General features: G+C 50.1%; 1 protein-coding gene and 1 non-coding gene across 10 annotated transcripts in view; both read right to left on the reverse strand.

The window, feature by feature from the left end:
• Window positions 1-9,970: 9,970 nt before the first annotated feature.
• TRNAW-CCA (transfer RNA tryptophan (anticodon CCA)) lies at window positions 9,971-10,042 on the reverse strand. Its single transcript has one exon. It is a non-coding gene; the product is annotated as a tRNA-Trp (tRNA).
• Window positions 10,043-11,175: 1,133 nt separating this feature from the next.
• The window catches only part of BLACAT1 (BLACAT1 overlapping LEMD1 locus), a 35,949-nt gene continuing 28,626 nt past the window's right edge, over window positions 11,176-18,498 (reverse strand). For 5 of the 9 annotated variants that reach the window (XM_063356423.1, XM_063356424.1, XM_063356417.1 and 2 more), the window contains one exon: window positions 11,176-18,419. The gene's annotated coding sequence lies outside the window, so the exon portion shown is untranslated. The remainder of the gene's footprint in view (window positions 18,420-18,498) is intronic. The other 4 variants (XM_063356419.1, XM_063356418.1, XM_063356421.1 and 1 more) reach the window with 4 other exon arrangements.

Raw genomic sequence — 18,498 nt, forward strand, 5'->3', positions numbered from 1 at the left:
TGTTATGACCACGTGGCAGTGGGCTCACAGGAGTCCCAGGTGAAATTCAAACGTTGCACTTAAGGCACTCTTCAACTTCAAAAAGGCTTTTTTATCTAGTTCCAGAAATTTCTCCGCTAAAGCTTTCTTTTCTAAGCAAGAACTTCTACAAAGCCTGTGCTTTCAAAGCTGTTGATCTGCAGATAGCCATGAGGGGACTCCTCCAAAATGGGAAAACAAGCCAAAGGAAAGGTGGCTGTTGACAAGAGGACAAGACAGGTTAAATGCGTGTTACCTGATAACTCTGGGAGGCGAAGAACCAGAAAAGCGCATTTCCCCTTCATCTTCGTCAGTCTCATCACTAGATGTTCCACTCACCTGATGAAAAAAGAAAGTACGGCAAGAGATTCAATGAACTTAATGCATAAGTTTTTCATTTCTAGCAAGCAAAGCTGCCAAACAAGCTGCAGATTGCTAAAGCAAGGCCACCTTAATTTCAGCGGGGAGAATGCTTCATCTTTTGAGGTCCTGGTGTTATCAGAAGACTAATGAGAAAGAGGAAATGCCCATCAACGATCACAGCAGTCTAACAGCAATGGTGCCCAGACCCGAGAAACACCGCGTTACTTGTTGATGGAAAGTGATTCAGTGAATAGAAACTGCCTTGAAATAACCTCATTTAAAGTGGATTGTTCTACTGGAGATAGCAAAAAAAAAAAAAAAAGCCTTTGGAAAGTACTTAAAATCACCAAGAGATTAGGTTAAAATCAAGGCTGGTTGCCTGCGGTCCAACATGAATGCCTCTGGAATATTAATTGATGTTCAGTACATCGTTGTACACTTGTCCACCGTTTTCTCATCCTGCTGGAAAAAGAAATATTACTTCAAACCGATTTATTGCACAAGTCAGTGAGTAACGCACAATAAACAGTATTTTGCCTCCTGACACATCATCCAATCGCAGCAGCTCAACAAACTCATCTGTATGCAAGGAAAACTGTGCTAAAGTCAACATCCCTGTTACAGTAACGCTCCAAGGCCTCACTCGGGACCTTGGTGCCACCAAGAGACAGAAATCTTGTGCCAACAAGACCAACGGCCACGCCCTGAAAAGGTTTCACCACCATCTTCAACATTATGCACCAGGGTCCATTTCTAGGGCTGAAGCCTGAGTCCTGCACTTTTCAAAGGATTACATGTGTAACGTTAAATGTAAGTAAGCGCTTGGGCAAAAAGATCGACTCACAATCTCCTATTTCAAAGTGATCCATGGCTGAATTTTGAATGCTAAGTGGAAATTACCCTACAAGTACATCAAAAAGTTCTCCTAAATATTGTCTTCAAAAGAGAATACCATCTTCTTTAAGATAGCCATCTTCTAGGTTACATGCTATGCTGAGAAGGAAGTGGAATGCCTTGAGGCGAACATCTGGCTACCCTGCCAGAATTCCTCTGGTATGAGCAAGCTCATTTGCTCAGAGTTGACTCAGGATCCTTACAATGCACTGTGAATTGCACATTAGATAAATTCAGATAAGATGGAAGATTTCTAAGCTTAAGGCTGACTAAGAGACCAAGGCACGCACTTCCGTACTGCTGCATTAGTAAGAGAAGTGAGATTCCACGACTAGTTACTTGGATGGGGCACTAGTCTGAGCGTTTTGTGCCCAGAGGTGACTATTCTAAGTTAACAAAGCCATAATACCTTTTTCCTGCAAACAGCCTTGAGACCGCCGTAGGGACCGCTGCTGGGGGATCTCTCTTGTCCTCGCGTCTGCTCTATTGGCATTTCATCCTCCAGCAACATTTGTTCTACCTGTTAATATTTCAAGACAGGCGAGGGGATGTAATTAAAGCCTCACATCATGACACAAAGTCTTGAATGCCATGCAACCCAGACCATGTTCTCCTTATTCATATTGATTTAAAAGAGAAAATTCTTACAATTTTTCCACCTGTGATGAATCTACACATACAGTTACAGTGTAAAGTTGATTTAAATGTATGTAACTAAAAGCCTGAAATAATTTACATTCAATAAGGAGCAAAGCAATTCTCAAGATAGCTTGTACTTTCTCACTAATTAGTCATCTGATATGTACTCTACTTTTCATTAGCAATCCTTTATCTAATTCTTTTATATTTAAAAATCTAACACGTTTGAGAGGAACGGCCCATCATAAAGTGGCACCATTTTTCATGTATTGTTTCACAATTACTCTTATGAACATAGAATCATAAGAGTCGCCTGGGTTGGAAGGGACCTTTCGGATCATCGAGTCCAACCATCAACCCAACTCTGACAAAACCATCACTAAACCGTATCTCTAAGCGCTGTGTCTACCCGTCTTTTAAATTCCTCCAGGGATGGTGCCTCAACCGCTTCCCCCGGCAGCCTGTTCCGACGCTTAATAACCCTTTCAGTGTACAAATGTTTCCTAATATCCAGTCTAAACCTCCCCTGGCGCAACTTGAGGCCGTTTCCTCTTGTCCTATCGCCTGTTCCTTAGGAGAAGAGACCATATCCAGTACGCACTGAAAGCTACCAGATCATCCAAATAGATGGAGTACCAGTAGGCCCAGTTTAGTGTTCTATTGCCACAAACAGACCTGGCTTCCTTTAATAGTCACTGCTAGAAAGTCAGGAGACAGCAAACAGTGATGGAAGCCCAATTCAAATTCACTTCTAGATTTAGGGATTGCTAGATGCAAGGGCATAACGAGATTAATGTGTAACAAGAACAGATACTTTCCTCTGCTATCATCTCAGCGAGACTGCAATCTACATCCCGCAACAGAAGCTCCATGTGACCTTCAGATGCTTCCAGGTGTGAAGACTACAAACAAAAGAGAAAGCAACAGGATGGACCAAGGAAACACCAGTGACTTTCACTCTGGTATTAGAGGTCCATATGTTTTCCAATAGCATAATGAGAAAGTACTTCTTCAGTGAAGCAGCTATAGAACTGTGAGTTTAACAAATATTTGTTCCTCTTACAGAGGAAAGCTCAAGAAAGTGGAAGGCAGGCCAGAGAAGAATGCTATAATTAACTGATTGGAGGTAATTGCTGCATTTGTCATGAGCTAATACAAAGAACACCGGTTTATATCAACTTGCAATTTCCTTCATTTAGCTGCGATACATAAAATATTCACGCATTAGTAGCTTACTTACTTCAGCAGAGCCAGAGGCAAAGACTGCTGTCACTTCAAAGTCTTCTGTTTCAAAGGTTACTTCACTACTTTCGTCTGAATGAGGAGAAAGGCAGGGGGGAAAGGGCCTTAAAATACGAGTGAATTAGCCTGAGATATCTGCACCAGGTTGCGTAATTTAATACTTGAAAGAGCTATGGTTCAGGACCTCTTTACAAATCGCATTGCTCAGTTATTCACTGGACCATTCTCTGATTACAGATGTGGTTTGTACGCGTGCTGAAGTGGCTCGCCATCCCCCCAGCAGCAGCCGGGCAGGCTCCGACAGAACATGGCTCCAGAAGAACAGAGGGACTGCACACAAGGCCAGCGGGAGAAGCAGAGCCGAGGATGGGAACACATTTGCGTCTCTGAGCTAAAGAAGTGGTTGAGAGCCCATTGATCTGGTGGGGTCACATACCAAAAACAAGTGAACAGTCACTTCTCCAGCCCCACAGCTCAACCCAGTAGAACCAGTAAATAATCTTTTCCTTTAAATCATTTTCAATCACCATACAAAGGAGCTGTGTTTGAACCAGCTCTGCTTTTGTTATGACAGCTGCTGTACTGTCAGATTAGTCCAATGCACAGCTGTTGGCTTAGTGTTTTTTCAAAACATGTCTGAACCGCTCAGGATTTTGGAACTTTTTTTTTTTTTTTCAAAAAAAAAAAAACCAAAAAAAAACCCAGCAACAGAAATCACCCCACCAAGCTAATTGCTTAAACAAAGCTGGATATTTATTACAGTCTGTAGAATAAATGGGAAGTTTGGCTTCATCTTTGAAGAGAACTTCAAAGGACAAAAACAATAAAGAAAAGGTGGGGGCAAAACAGCTTTTAGTACTAAGGAACTCCCCAAAAGGCTTTTTGAGATTAAAACACAGAACATTCTACTTGAGTAAAAGGAATAAAAATCCCTTTCAGCTCAGATTTCTCAGAATATTATAAGACCTTTGAAACAGTCCCCCCCACTTCAGTCTCTTCATTCCGCCTCCTTTATCCGTTCATCCAGAATGCTTTTGCAGCAGGATTTGATTTTCTTTTCCTACAACTCACTGACATAACCTTCATTTAGTTTAAGCTTTCAGGGCTGAAGGTATGGCATTCAGGTACGTCAGTTTAAAAGAAGTACATACATACAGATTAAGCACAGTCAAGAAATGCTACCTAACTAAAAGGTAGATTGCCTACGTTTATTTGATGTATCATAAAAGGGAAAAGGCGTGTAAAATCCGCAAATCAAAAATCAGTTTTGTTGGGGCTGTACGAATACAATAGGTTATTTTTGGCAATGCTCCTGCAGCACATTTCCATATATATTACACGGAGTAAACGAATCATTTCTAGCACAGAAGTATTGTGCATGACTGCATGCAACAGCTGCTCCTTCATGCATTGGTCTCTTGTGACCTGATTTTGATTATAACATTTGCCATCCCGATTCGGGGGGAAGAACATAAATAAAATACTCCAGAGATCAGAGACTGTTTGTTTTAAGAAGCAAAATCGCCTGAAGCCACACCTCATTTGCTTCCGCTTAAGAGGATGGAGGCTTCAGATCTGCTCTTTAATGCCTTTCTAGATTGTTTTCTGGAACAATACTCTTTCCTCAACTCCACGCTAGTAAGTAAAGCAATTGGGACAAGATAAAATGAAACTACCTCGATGGCATTCACATACTCTCTGTTTCTATTTCCATGAGGCACAGGTAGGTACCTGTCTCACAGGACACAAAATCCAAGTCGTAGGTATAGACAAACATCACTAGCAAATACTCAGACGAAAGGTGGTTTAGAAAGATGAGGTTTTTATGTAAACAGAGCCCCTTCAGCATCAGCCCTCCCTTCATCAGAGCCTCACCAAATACTGGCAATCTTCCCATTTAATTTCTCAACATCTCCTAATGAAAGTCACAAGGAAGCCTCAGGAGCAGCCCAGGGAAGGCTGGCAGGCGAGCCCGCGTTACAGCGGTGATGCTGTTCACCCCCTGGCACCGCTTCAGGAACCTCTATTTAGCAGCTGACAAAATACGGGAGGAAAGAAAAAAGAAGGGCATTACCCCCCCAGCCCACCCAGATCACAGCGGGAACAGACCACGCAGATTCCAGAAGATCGTGCTGCAATTCATATTTACTGTATTTACCTCCACATTTAATTTTTCTCTGGTGAGACCAAAGAAAAATAAGAATCACATAACACGGTACATTTGACAAGAAGTTCAGTCCCACTGGTGTCGTTCTTCCACAAACCATTGAGGCCTTACCAAGCTTTATCACATAATCACTCTCTAGAAAGACCACTTCAGGTCCAAGTGCCCATGAGTTTGCCGTGGAAGTCCATGGCTACCGCTGCAGCTCCCCGCTGGTGGCTCCCAGACCTCAGCTGTGCCCACGCCAGCTCCCAGGTGGGGATGTTTATCCAAAATAAAAGGTTCCAGTATTACAGAGGAAGCCACGTACCACTTGACATGGTCAGCTGTCAGAGTCCTGACCGCTAGCTAAAGCGGCGAGGGCACTGGAAGGGGGACCTTTCCCTTACCCCATTGTTTGGTGATGTCAGAACTTCTCATGGCAACTGGTAGTGATGTCAACCTGACAAAAATTCCACTTAGATGGAGAAAATCCCTTCTCCTGGAAGGACAAGAGTTGGAAGCGTCATCAGTATCATACAAGCTTAAATATAAAAGTTACAATTCAAACAAGTTTATCCAAGAAAAAGCTAATCCTCATCTTTTATGGGAGCAAAATTGCAAAGATAAAACCAACAATTTCTGGAACAAGTCTAAGGTGATGTACCAATAGGCAAAAGCAACATAAATACTTATGTCGTTTGGGGTTTATTTTTTTTTGAAGGACAAAAATACCATGGACAAGGGAGAACCAGTTTGGGTGCCTTTTTCAGTACCAGATTTGAAGGCTTGGAGAGAAATATCAGGGACTTACAGAGAAGATCGCCAAAAGGCGGCTCAAACTTTAGAAACTATAGTGGAAAATCATGATCCAGATTGGAAGGATATACAACTGTATTGAATACTCTCTTTACTTATGAAGAATTAGAGAACTGGCAGAACTTTGTTACAGTATGTGGACGATATTCTTCTGGGGCCACAGACAACACACGATTGTGTGCAATATACAACTGACCTCTTGCATTTTCTAGGAGCAGTTGGATATCAAGTATCTCAGAAGGTGGCTCAAGCAGTGCAGCAGACCGTTGTTTATCGGGGTTTTACCATTACGCAGGGAGAACAGAGCCTGGGAGAAGAGTGGAAAGAAGCAATCTCTCAAATACCTGAGCCAAACTCCCAACAGGAGCCGAGAGCGTTTCTTGGCATGGCCGGATGGTGTCGCTTACGGATCGTTAATTTTGGTTTGTTAGCGGAAACCTTTCTACGAAGCTATCAAGGGACCTGGAAATCTCCTAGAATAGACTCCAGAATACAGACAATCATTCATTAATTGAAACGCACGCTCATGGCCCCAGCTCTCGGGTTACCAAATCTAGAAAAACCTTTTGAGTTTGGTTTTTTTTTTTTGTTTTTTTTAAAGAAACAACACATTAATTTGGGATTACAGGAAACAACACATTACTGATTCAGAAGACTGGATCCTGCAAAAGACCAGTAGGATATTTTTCCAAGCGACTGGACCAAGTAAGTAAAGGTTGGCCTTTGTGTTTGCAGGCAGCGGCAGCTACCATAATGCTCATCCAGGAGGTGCGGAAGTTAAGCCTGGGGCAGAAGCCAATTGTCCAGGTACCGCAGGCGGTGGCTACTGTTTTAGAGAAAAAAGGGGGGCATTGGTTGTCCCCTATTCAAATGATGAAATATCAAGCTGTTTTATTAGAACAGGATGATGTAGAAGAAAAGTAACTTTGGTATTGAACCCAGCAACCTTGTTACCTTCACCAGGTGAGACAGAATTAGAACGTGACTGTTTGGCAACAATTGAACAAGTTTATTCTTGTCAAGCGGATTTTAAGGATGAACCTATAGACTCAGCAGAAATGAATTTATTTATAGATGGGAGTAGTTTTGTTGATAATGGAACTAGGAAGGCAGGATATGCTGTAATCCTAGAAGAAGGTGGTATAGAGGCAGATGCACCTCCTCCAGAAATTCCAGAACAAAAAGCAGAATTAATCGTGTTAATTAGAGCTTTAGAAATAGCAGCTGGGAAAATTGCTAGCATATAGACTGACTCGAAATATGCTTTTGGGGTGATACATGCCCACACGGCATTGTGGAAGGAAAGGAGTCTCTTGTCCGTGCAAGGAACACCAGTTAAATAGGGAAATTTAATAAAGAAGTTAGTAGAAGTGGTGCAACTACCTAAAGAAATTGCTGTAATGAACTGCAAGGCTCATCAATTCGGCAGCTCTTTCATCATTACGGGAAATCGAAAGGCGGATATGACCGCTGGGCAACCTGCGGAAAAGAAAATTAGTAGCCACGTAGCAAACACATGCAACGTGTTTATTCAAACTTCCAGAGTGAGGTTTAAACACATCCTGCTGTCACCTTACGAATGGCTTTAATATTGCATGTTTCAGGGAGCACATCACTGAGGATATACGCTTCCAGATATGAGGTTATTTTTTGCTCAGCCGTTTTTCCTTAATTAAAATTGCATCAGTGAAGGCAGTGCAGGGCAATAAAGACTCAATTTCTATTTCGTTTAGTCTGGTGCTATTTTTCAACATAAAGGTAATCTTTGTGGCAACAGAAGCTCAAAGCATCATTCCTACGTGCTATTATAAAGCAATGAAGTTCAAAAGAAAAGCTAGTCAAGACAAAAGCCATTTAATGGAAAGAGATCAAGACTACAGGAACTCAGGTGTACACAACCCATCATCTGCTGAACAGGTTAAAGCAGTTAAAGTTAATGACCACTTAGAAGCTTTATCCATCCTGCAGATTAGACTTTGCCTTTATTGTTCCTTCCAAATGTAAAACAGTTTAAAGTAACAGAGGGCATGTCTGCTTCAAAGCTAGAGCTACTTCTGCCGTCACAAAGGCAGGAAAAAAAATGTTATGTATCGAGAACTATGTGTTATATTTAATTCTAAAAAGTATCTAATTCAGCCACTGCCGGGGATTCTTAGCAAGAAGAAAGGCACCACTTCACATAGCATCACAGGAGACAGGCATCGTCACCCAGGGCTGTTTAACAGCTGTGCTCCAGTTACTGGTGGTTCAGTTTTGTTTATCTTCTCAAAGCCCATTACCAAAGTTCCCTCTGAGTCCGTACAACACAAAAACCTGATGACAAAAACATTCCTAAATTATTACTTACATCAGGGAGAAGTTCCCAGCTGATGCCGTCTCTGCGGATCACTACTCACCCACGCACGCCGTGCTCCAGCATCACCCATTGGGTCCCAATATCGCTCGCGTTTCCCAAGCACTTTGAGGTCACATCTGTGTGGGATTGGTACATTGAAAAGATTGGGTACTTCCCATGGTAGCAAAGCAGTTGAACGCTACCACCTTTGAAATATTATTCCATCTAAAATTGTTTTCCTACACTGTCCTCGACAGTAGCTCCTGTAGTTGGGAAAAAAAAATAAAGTCATAGTGAATTAGTTCTGTCATCCAGACTTTCTTCACTTACACCCCAACAGCAAAACTTAGAGATTTTCACTGTTTCCCCCCCCTGGAACTGGAGTTACTTTACAGCACTAATCTCTTCACTGCATTTTTACAGAGAGGACACACTTTTAAAGCTACCTGAATTGGCAAAGCAACCGGCAAGGCTGGGACAAGGCTCGATGCCACCTTTGGTTTGCAGCCAATTCAGATGACGCCATCCTGCCGTTCAGTTTGGTGCTGGCGGATGGGGGGACCCTGCCACCACCACATCTCCTGACCTTCCAGAACATTCCCCTCCCAATGCTCCCCGTCCCTCTCCCACTCCGGCTGGAGCACCCACTTAGTTTAAGCAGGGCCAAGCGCACCCATGTTGCACAGAATCACAGGATGGTGGGGGTTAGACGGGAACCTCTGGAGATCATCCAGTCCAAGCCCTGCCGAAGCAGGTTCGCCCAGAGCAGGTGGCACAGGACCTGCATCCAGGCAGGTGTGAATATCTCCAGAGGAGGAGACTCCCCCACCTCTCTGGGCAGCCTGTGCCAGGGCTCTGCCACCCTTACAGTAACAAGTTTTTCCCCTGTCCAGCTTGTGTCCATTGCCCTTGTCCTGTCACTGGACACCACTGAAGAAGAGTCTGGCCCCATCCTCTTGACACCTGCCCTTTAGATATTGATCAGCATTGACGAGATCCCCTTTGTAGCCTCTGCTGGACTCTCTCCAGTAGTTCCTTGTCTTTCTTGAACTGGGGAGCCCGGAACTGGACACAGACATGGCCTCACCAGGGCAGAGCAGAGGGGTAGGATGACCTCCCTCAACCCACTGTCAACTCTTCATAACGCACCCCAGGAGACCACTGGCCACGTTGCTGGCTCATGGGCAACTTGTCTACCAGGACTCCCAGGTCTCTCTCCGCAGAGCTGTTTTCCTGCAGGTCAGCCCCTGATCCAGACTGATGCATGGTCCAGGTTAATTTAAGTGTTGTTAATTTTGGGTCTGCCAGGCCCCTCTGCTAGGCTGCAGCACCCCAGATGTCGTGGGCACCAGGGTCGTCCACCCAGAACGAAAATTAGAGCTGAGGGGACACCACTGTAACTCTGCTCTCACTGCCCGGCCCTCTCACTCCACCGCCACGCTGGTGCCTGCCCCGCTGTCCCCGGGGACCCCAAGCCTGGTCCCGCTCGCTATAAAAATAAACCCCGAAGGGAGCCATGACCCCGACGTGATTCGAACACGCAGCCTTCTGATCTGGAGTCAGACGCGCTACCGTTGCGCCACGAGGTCCCGCTATAAACAGCCTCGGACTGCCTGCAAGAGCCTGAGCACCGCCCCGCGCATGCGCGTCCCCACAGGCCCCTCCGCCCAGGCCTTCGCGCCCCTCCGCTGCCCCGGGACCCGCCGCCCCCCGCTCGAACAGGAATCTCGCCGCCGCCCCGAGCCCTCCCGCCCGAACGGGAGCCGCCGCGGGGCTCCCCCGGGCCGCTCCCGGTAGCGGTGGAGCAGCCGCAGCCCCTCACACCAGGCCGCCCAACGGCTTTCAAGCTGCCCGCCCGCCTCGGCCCGCCACGCCCCCCGGTGGGCTGTACCACCGCCCGGGGAGGGGTTGATCCGCGCCCTCTGGCCCAGCCCACCTGCGCTCCGCCCCCCGGCGCCCCGGGCGGTTCCCCCCATTCCCCGCCGCCTCTGGTCTGTCCCGGCCCCGGCACCCCCAGATTTAAAGGGACCAGCCCCAGGAGAGGGAGCCCCGTTGCATGCGCTGAGTTGGGTCAGGCGGCTGTCCTCAGAATGGCTTATGTTGTAAGGGACCTTAAAGCCCAACCAGTGCCACCCCCTGCCCTGGGCAGGGACACCTCCCACCAGCCCAGGTTGCTCCAAGCCCCGTCCAACCTGGCCTTGAACCCCTCCAGGGATGGGGCAGCCACAGCTTCTCTGGGCAACCTGGGCCAGGGGCTCACCACCCTCACAGCAAACAATTTCTTCCCCAGATCTCATCTAAATCTCCCCTCTTTCAGTGTAAAACCGCTCCCGCTTGTCACACGGCTCCCCTCCCTGATCCAGAGTCCCTCCCCGGAGCCTTCTTTTCTCCAGGCTGAACGATCTCTACTCTCTCAGCCTGTCTTCACAGCAGAGGGGCTCCAGCCCTCCCAGAATTTCCGTGGCCTCCTCTGGACCCTGGATTTTACTGCAGCTTCTGCTTTGCACTGCACTGTGCGCATGAAAATGAGTGACTCTGCAGGGCGACTCCCCAGCTGCACTCAGGGCTTGGAGGGAAGAGAGCGGGGTTGGCGGGGGTCCATCTCCCCCCACCTCTGCCCATCTTCCCCCATGGTCCCACCAAACCCACCTCCCCGCCCGCTCCCACCGCGGCTCAGGGCCGCAAGCAGCGTGCGCGAAATAAAACCTGTCTCTCGGAGGGGTATCATAAAGCCAGTTTATTACAGCAGCTGCCGTAGCTGCTTCCCCGCGTGCCCGTACAGCTGGGCCAGGAAAGTGTTTGCTCCAAGTGCAGATGGAGAGACGTACAAACGACCCGCAACAGCATGCTGCTTCCGAGAGCCGGGCCATGGCCGTCCCAAATATTAACCAGCAGGAGACAGATCAATAGGCGAGTCTCTCAGTGCAAACCACAGTCATGATATGCATCTATAATTTATAGTACAATCTTGTAAACTAGATACGTTACAGCAGAAGCCGTTGGGCTCAGTGTGTATTTACAGCTCCCGGATAGCTGGCAGGCATTAAAAGGAAAGAGGCTCCATCATCCCCGCTCGGTTTGCGGGGCCCTTCCCGCCGGGCTGCCCGCGGACACGGCGCTGGCTGGGGACGCTCCTGCACCCCCCGGAGGGGCAGGGAGCAGCTGGGGAAATGCCCCCACGGGCCGGATCCTGCCGCCAGGCACCCGGGAAGGGGCAACGTCCTGGGAGACGATGGGTGTTTCAAGAAAACCCTCCAGGAATATGATGCTCTGCCCCAGCCCCCTTCCCTCCTGCTGAATTACCCGGCCAGCGTTTCTCATTAGCGTGTAGCCCGATAATTACTCAGACAAATGTGGTTTTCCATCTGACTTCAAAAGCCCTTGGCTGCGAGTCTCGCTGGTATCCCGGGAATGAAAGGCATTGTTGTGGGGCTGATTTATGCTTTTAGTACCACCGTGCTCTGACCCGCATTGATCACATTTCCAAATGCTGGTAATTTTTATTACGGGGCCTTTTGAAGCACCAGCTCAGAAAAGGAGGAAGCTTGTCATATACCAAAAAACCCTGATCTCCAAACAGCTATAAAATCCATACTCTAAAAATTCCTATAAAGATTTTTCTCTAGCGTAGGAAACACGATAGGAAGTGACCTGCTCTGTGCGTAGATATGTGCGCTTATTTACAAATGCCACATTTATTTTCTCAAACGTCGAGTACAGTACGGGAGGGGACGCCTGCCTTGCCGGAGACGCTCATTTACCATCCGCCAGCACGCAAGGCTGACCCGGTCTGCTGTCTCTCCAAAGTAGAGAAAAGTCATTTACTGGCATCAGGAAAACAGACTAAAAATAGCTGGTTTCTATGGCTACTGGGGCTGGGAGACTCCTGAGGAACATGTCTGGGTAGGTCCCTTCATGATGAAATCCAGACAGTGGGATAAAAGAAAAGGACAATAAAAAGAGGTTTTAATGCTTTGATCCTCGTTAGGCAGCGTTAGGGAGATGCTGCAAGGACGGTTCTGTGCCTTTCCCTCGGCTTGGTCGTTGTGCGCTTCTGCAGGGATCGATACAGGTTTATTAGGGGGGAATTAGGCAAATTTATTGGATCGAGCGAAATCCCAAAGCAAACACTTAAATTTAAGCAGGGCTTTGTTGACTCAGGGCTTCCTCAGCGTGTGCCTGCTGGAAGCCCGTCTTCGCCTCCTTGTGCTCGTTGTGTACGTGCTTTTGCCTCGGGATGGGTCGGAGACACATTTAGGAGAAATCTGAGTGTTGGGGTCCAGTCCAAGCTCGTCTCTGTAAAGTTAACATTTTTGTAGACACCTCAGTATACAGACTGTCTCTCGGGAGTTACACCAGCATAAAGCAAAGGGCAAATTTGACCCGTATCTTTACACTTGTAATAAACTCCAGGGCAGTGATTAATCCCCAGTGGTTGAAGTCCACGAGCGCATCACTCGTGTGGTCACCACGTGTTACAGGGCGACTGTGCAAAAATAAAGTTACATTCAAGAAATATGCTTTGCGTTTCACCAGCTTTCTGGGTTTTTTTGGCCCAAAGATAAACCCGAAGGTCCCCGCCAAGGACAGCACCGGGGCTGCAAACCCTGAATTCGGGAGGCTGTGCTGATGTGCAAAAATAGGAACAGAACAAGGTCAGCATTTTCCCAAAGCAACGTGAGCTTCCCTCTGCCCACCTGGAGCTGCCTGCGGCTGCCTGCACTCTGTCCTCGCAGTAACCTTCTGAAAAACGCGGTGTTTCGGCGCAGCCACAAAGACCGGTTGTTTTTTTGAAGTGTGGGAAGGCAGAGGCGCGGGGAGGCGAGCGGGCGCGGGCTGGGAGGATGGAGCCGGACCGTGACCCTGCGGATTTTATCAGGCTGCCCGCGGTATTTCCCTGCGCAATCCCCCCGCGCTCGCGAGCAGGGGGGCAGCGGGGCAGCACGGACACGTCGAGCAGCTGGGAAAAAATCTTGCCCGCACGAGGGAGAAAGGGCAGCTTCGACCAGGTGATTGCTGGGGAAAAAAAAAAAAAAGCTTTGTTTTTTTTCTCTTGGTTACCACCCGGGATGCAGAAATCGCCCTGCCTGTAGCAAACACAGCACTTGTCTTAAATCCAATGCAGTACGTCAAGCTGATGCTCGCGGGGCGCTTGGGTGGAAGCCGTCCGTCCTGCTGCAGAGCATCTGCCTCGGGATCGCCTGGGTTATTCCCTGGTCCTTTTCCACATCTCCGGCAAAACCTTTAAGAACGTGTTACAGGAACGAGAGTTCAAGCTGCAGCTTTTTTCTTGGCTTGCCTGCTACGATTTGTGCACGTACCCTTCCAGCTCACTGCACAAACATTTCTTCATCTCCAGCCAGCGCGGCGCGAGCTCCCCTGGCAGGAGCCGGACCACCTCCCTCACCAGCCCCTCTGCCAGGGGGGCTGCGCCCTGCGCCCCTCGCGCACACACGTTTTGGTCCCCAACCCGGCTATTGTCATGCAAATAAACATCTGTAGGCTCCCTCGCTCCCAAGTAAGCCAATATTTACAAAGGGGCTACACTGCCTGTCTTGGAAGTGAGCCTGAGGCGATGCTCTGCTTATTTTGATCATTAAAACTGATTTTTCCCGACACTCCAGCATCACCCTTGGTACAGGCGGCTCCTTTTTTCTGACGGTGTTACTTCTCCATCCCCAGGGCTGGGGCACGGGTGTTGCTGGCTGCTGCCAGCTTCACTCTAGCGCTTTGGCGACTGGAGGAAAAGCTTGGGGCGCCCGGGAAGGGACCGAGCCATGGGACATCCACCCCCCCCAAAGCCCAGCGGGGATGTGGCCAGGGCAGCCCACGGTGAGAGGGGCCACCCTCCTCGGGGCATCCCACCATCCGCTTCGAGGGAAGTTGGATGCTTTCCTTGGTGTAACAGGATTAAAGAAGGATTATTGCTGGGGGGAACAAATGCATCTTTCAGGAGCGTGGCTCTCCTCTTCCTGAGGAGGGACGGAGGTGGAGGCTTCCTCCATAAACCCTGGGAGCCCACGGTGTTGTAGTGGTGGGGGGGGGTTGCAGAGAGCCTGGCTGTATGCTGAGCCAGCGCTGCCACGGAGAGGACAACTTACATTTCACGCGCTTCTACTGCACCCTTTAGCCCAAGGATGCTCCTGAGCAGCCAGGACATGGGGCGGTTTCAAATCCTCAGCTTCAGGCTCCCTGCTCAGCAGTGGGGGGGTCCCTGCACCTCCCTTCCTCTCCCCAGAGAGCCTTGGAAAAGCACTTGGAAACCACTGGACAGACAACTCCAGCTTATAGCTCATTGCCACCGACGTTAGTAAGATTTATCTACTATAGCACCGCTCAGGTCCAATTGCTCCTGGAGTGGAGAAGCCAAAGTGGGGTGGGAGAGTCAAAGGCAGGGTGGGAGGGCAAGACTTGGGAGGGCAGAAGGAAACCCTGAACAATGAGCAAACTCCTAGTTTAAAAGTGCCGGGGGTTGTGCAAACGTGGGGGAGAGAGGAAGAGAGACAGGGAGAGAGTGTTTGTACTGTGACAAGAGCTGTCAACTTCCCAGCCTTCGCGGTCTCCGGAGCATACGCTGCCCTATTAAAATGCTGCCACTGGAAAGAAAGAGAGAGAGAAAGAGAGAGGAAGGGAGGAAGGGAGGAAGAAAGGAAGAGAGAGAGAAAGAGAGAAAGAAAGAAAGAAAGAGAGAGAAAGAGAGAGAGAGAGAAAGAGAGAAAGAAAGAGAGAAAACCCCAAACCCGTTCGCTTTTGCCCACCGCAGCTTTGTCAGTGGGAGCCGGCTGGGGGGCTCGGAGGGGCGCGGGGCGCGGGGCTGGGCTCTGGGCAGGTTCGCTCCAGCAAAGCAGCAGGCTGGAGTCTGGTGGGAAACAATGTGGAGATGAAAGGACCTTCAGCCATAAATCTGGAGGTCAAGTCATTATGACGGGGGAATCAAAAAGCACCACAAGCCATTTATGAACACAATAGAGGTCAATCCAGGAGCAAACCATTTTGCTCGGAGCCATGGTGGAAAACATATTGTTGCTTTGAGAGCTACATCCATCCAGGGAGGTGGGAAGTTCTCTTTTAAAATAACTGTAGCTCGAGCGCTTTAACATTCGTACTGCACTTGGTTCGTTTATTGTGTTTTCAGATGCAGATATGACGGGTGCGGGTGAGCGGCTGCCTGTCTCCATTGTACGTGCAACATTCATTACACACCTGCACTGGGAACCCCTTGCTGGAAATGGGGATATTCGAGACACAGGGAAAACCTGAACAGGCACAGAGCCGCGTGTGCGGTGCCTGCATAGCGTGTGCATCGCGTGTGCACCGTGTACACCATGTGCGTAGCGTGTGCCCTGCGCGTGCATCGTGTACCACGTACGCACAGCACGCACAACGTGAGCACGGTGTGTTTCCAGCAGAGCTCCCAGCCCATCCCGGAGCTCCCAGCTCATCCCAGACCAGCCTGGGGGATCCCTACCACAACCGGGAGCCCCTCAAGCACCATCCCATCACACACCAGCCCCATCTCCAGGGCTGCTCCCAGCACAATGCCAAGCCTCCACCTAGACACGAAAACCTCGGGGCGGCCGTCAGCTGCACATCTTTCACTGCCAAACCGTGATGGATCTGTAATCCAAGAGGTTTAGCAGCGGAGGTTACGCAGTAATGAACTGGGCCAAGCCGCCCCTCAACCCCACAGTAATAATTTAGCTTCTGCAAAGCCTGACTGAGCAAAGCTGCCCATGATTTTCCCCAAACCTCTGCTTTTGATGGTCTCCCTGGAGCGTGCGCCAGCCCCAGCTCTCCGCGCTGCGCTCACGAGGGTGATGCCCGCTCCCATCGTCACTAGCAGGGACCCAGCTTGTGCCCCCCCAGGAATGGGGCACCATCAACCAAGCCAAAACATGGGTGCATCAGCATTAACCTCAGCCCCCCTTGGTGCCTTGGCAACTCTCCCCGTGCGCTGCCTGAATAAAAGGCTGATGCAGCCCCAGAGGAGACATTGCAGCCGGCACTAAGCGCGGTGTTTTCCATCGATCTGTGTGCGCCAGCCTGAAATCTGCTGAGCTCGATGGTGACAAATGACAGGGAAGCCGGATCGCTCTCCTGGCCAGCCCCTCACCAGGCACCTCACGTGCCACCTCTCCCAAGCCGAAACCTGGAGCCCAGCTGGGAATGCCCTGCACGGGGGCTGCAGCGCTGGATCCCAACAGCTCACATCGCTCAGGCTTAAAGAGGGGAAAAAGCAAAGCGCCGTGAGCCTCCCGACCCCAGGGTCTGGCACACGGAGACCACACGCAGCCTGTGCCCCCGTGCCCAGTCCCGGCAGCCACCTCCGAGCTACCCCCGAGCAGCACATCCCACACCAGTCCGATGTTTCCCACCACAACCCGGACAACGGGCACGCAGCGGAGAGGATTTAAAGCTCCTCAGCTGTGCCTCGTGTTACTGGTGCTCCTGGCCAGGCTCAGGTTTTTGTGCTAAATCCTTTAGATAAGAAAATAAAATAATAGCCATGTTGGTTGGGGATGTTGGCTGAGCCAACAAATCTCCTCCGAAGGGGAGCTGTCAGTGGCGCATACAGCTCTGTTTGCCGAGCGCGAATCCGGTCTGGGAGCACTGGGCAAACCCTGGAAAGGTCGAGCCAGTTAATTGCGGGGGGAGGATTTGTTCTCCGAGCACGCTCGTCCCCTGCAGGGGGGGGCTCCTTGGGGGTGTCAATCTGCTCAAGGCAATACCTCCCCCCCGCCGATGGGCAGCGGGCACAGCTGCCCCCGAGCATTTACCCGTTCCTAGGGGCTGTCCCTGCTGCTCCCCAGCACCTCTTGCAAACGGGAGCACTGGGACCATTGCGGCTGCTGGTGTCTGAAATGAGATCTGGAATGCAGGAACCGGGCACCGAGACACCCCCCGCCCCAAACCCCTGGGGGGACCCTGGCTCCCTGACGTCAGCGCACAGAGCCTGGGGCTGTTGGGAGGGTATCTGAGGGGGGCTGTCTGCCCGAGACCCTCCGGGAAGGCACGGCACGCAGGGAGCTCCCGTATGGCTTCAGCGGTGGGTGTGAAGGATGCGCAGACAGGGTGGGGGAGAGAAGGGGACCGTGGGGACGGCCACGCGGCGCAAGGAGGATGCTCAACCACCGCAGGAGAAGATGGTGGCAGGAGCAGGACTAACCCTGGGTTAGATCCCTCCAGGCTCAGGGGGTCTCCATATGGAGAAGGGAAGCGCAGTATGGAAGAATATAAGGAGTTCTGCTCCGGAGGACACGTTTGTGCTAGAAATGTCCCTGGAGTGAATCTCAGGTGCCCAAAGCTCAGGGATTTTGGCCCGTTTGCCAAACAAGAACAACCTCCCGCTGCGCCTCATGGCTCAGGCGTGCAGGGGGTGGGGGTCACACACCGAGGTGTCCCCCCGACCCGTGGTGCAGCAGCTCTCGGTTCGCACTGGTTGCGCTGGGAGCAGCATCCGAGCAGGGACGGTGAGTCTGGAGTCTCCAAAACGCTCTGGTGCGCTGCATCGCAGGACCAGAGGCACGGAGAACGGCTTCTTGGAGTCACAGACATTTCCTTGAGACAGACTTTAAAAAAAAACAAACAAAAAACCCCAAAACCAAGTTGGTTTGTAGGTTCAGCCAATTCTGCAGCAGCAGGACAACTTACCAGCCAGGGGCCAGCCTCTCTGGCTCTACGACTCCAGTAGGGACAAGGTCTGGCCCCGGCTTTTGAAAACCCCTCCAGGTCTGTTGAGATTTGTTGGAGCAAGGGCAGGTCGGCTCACTCTGGAGGGAATTCTCTACCCCGCTGGGATGCAGGGTCCCTCCGACAGCGGCTGCTCAGGTCCCGATGCTCAGTGCCTGGCCGGGCTGGGCGTCCGGGCAGAATTGCTGCAGCACCTGGATAACGTCCACAGCATCTGCTTCTGCCTCTCGGCAAGGTCATTCCCGCGCTTCGGCTCTCCCCTGGCCACACAAGGATCTGGAAAGAGGGAGGGGAGAGAAAATGAGAGAAGCTGCAGCGTAAGCGTGTTAGAGCAGATTAACCAGCTCCCCCCGTG

Source organism: Chroicocephalus ridibundus, chromosome 20, assembly GCF_963924245.1.
Source record: "Chroicocephalus ridibundus chromosome 20, bChrRid1.1, whole genome shotgun sequence".
Classification (NCBI taxonomy): domain Eukaryota; kingdom Metazoa; phylum Chordata; class Aves; order Charadriiformes; family Laridae; genus Chroicocephalus; species Chroicocephalus ridibundus.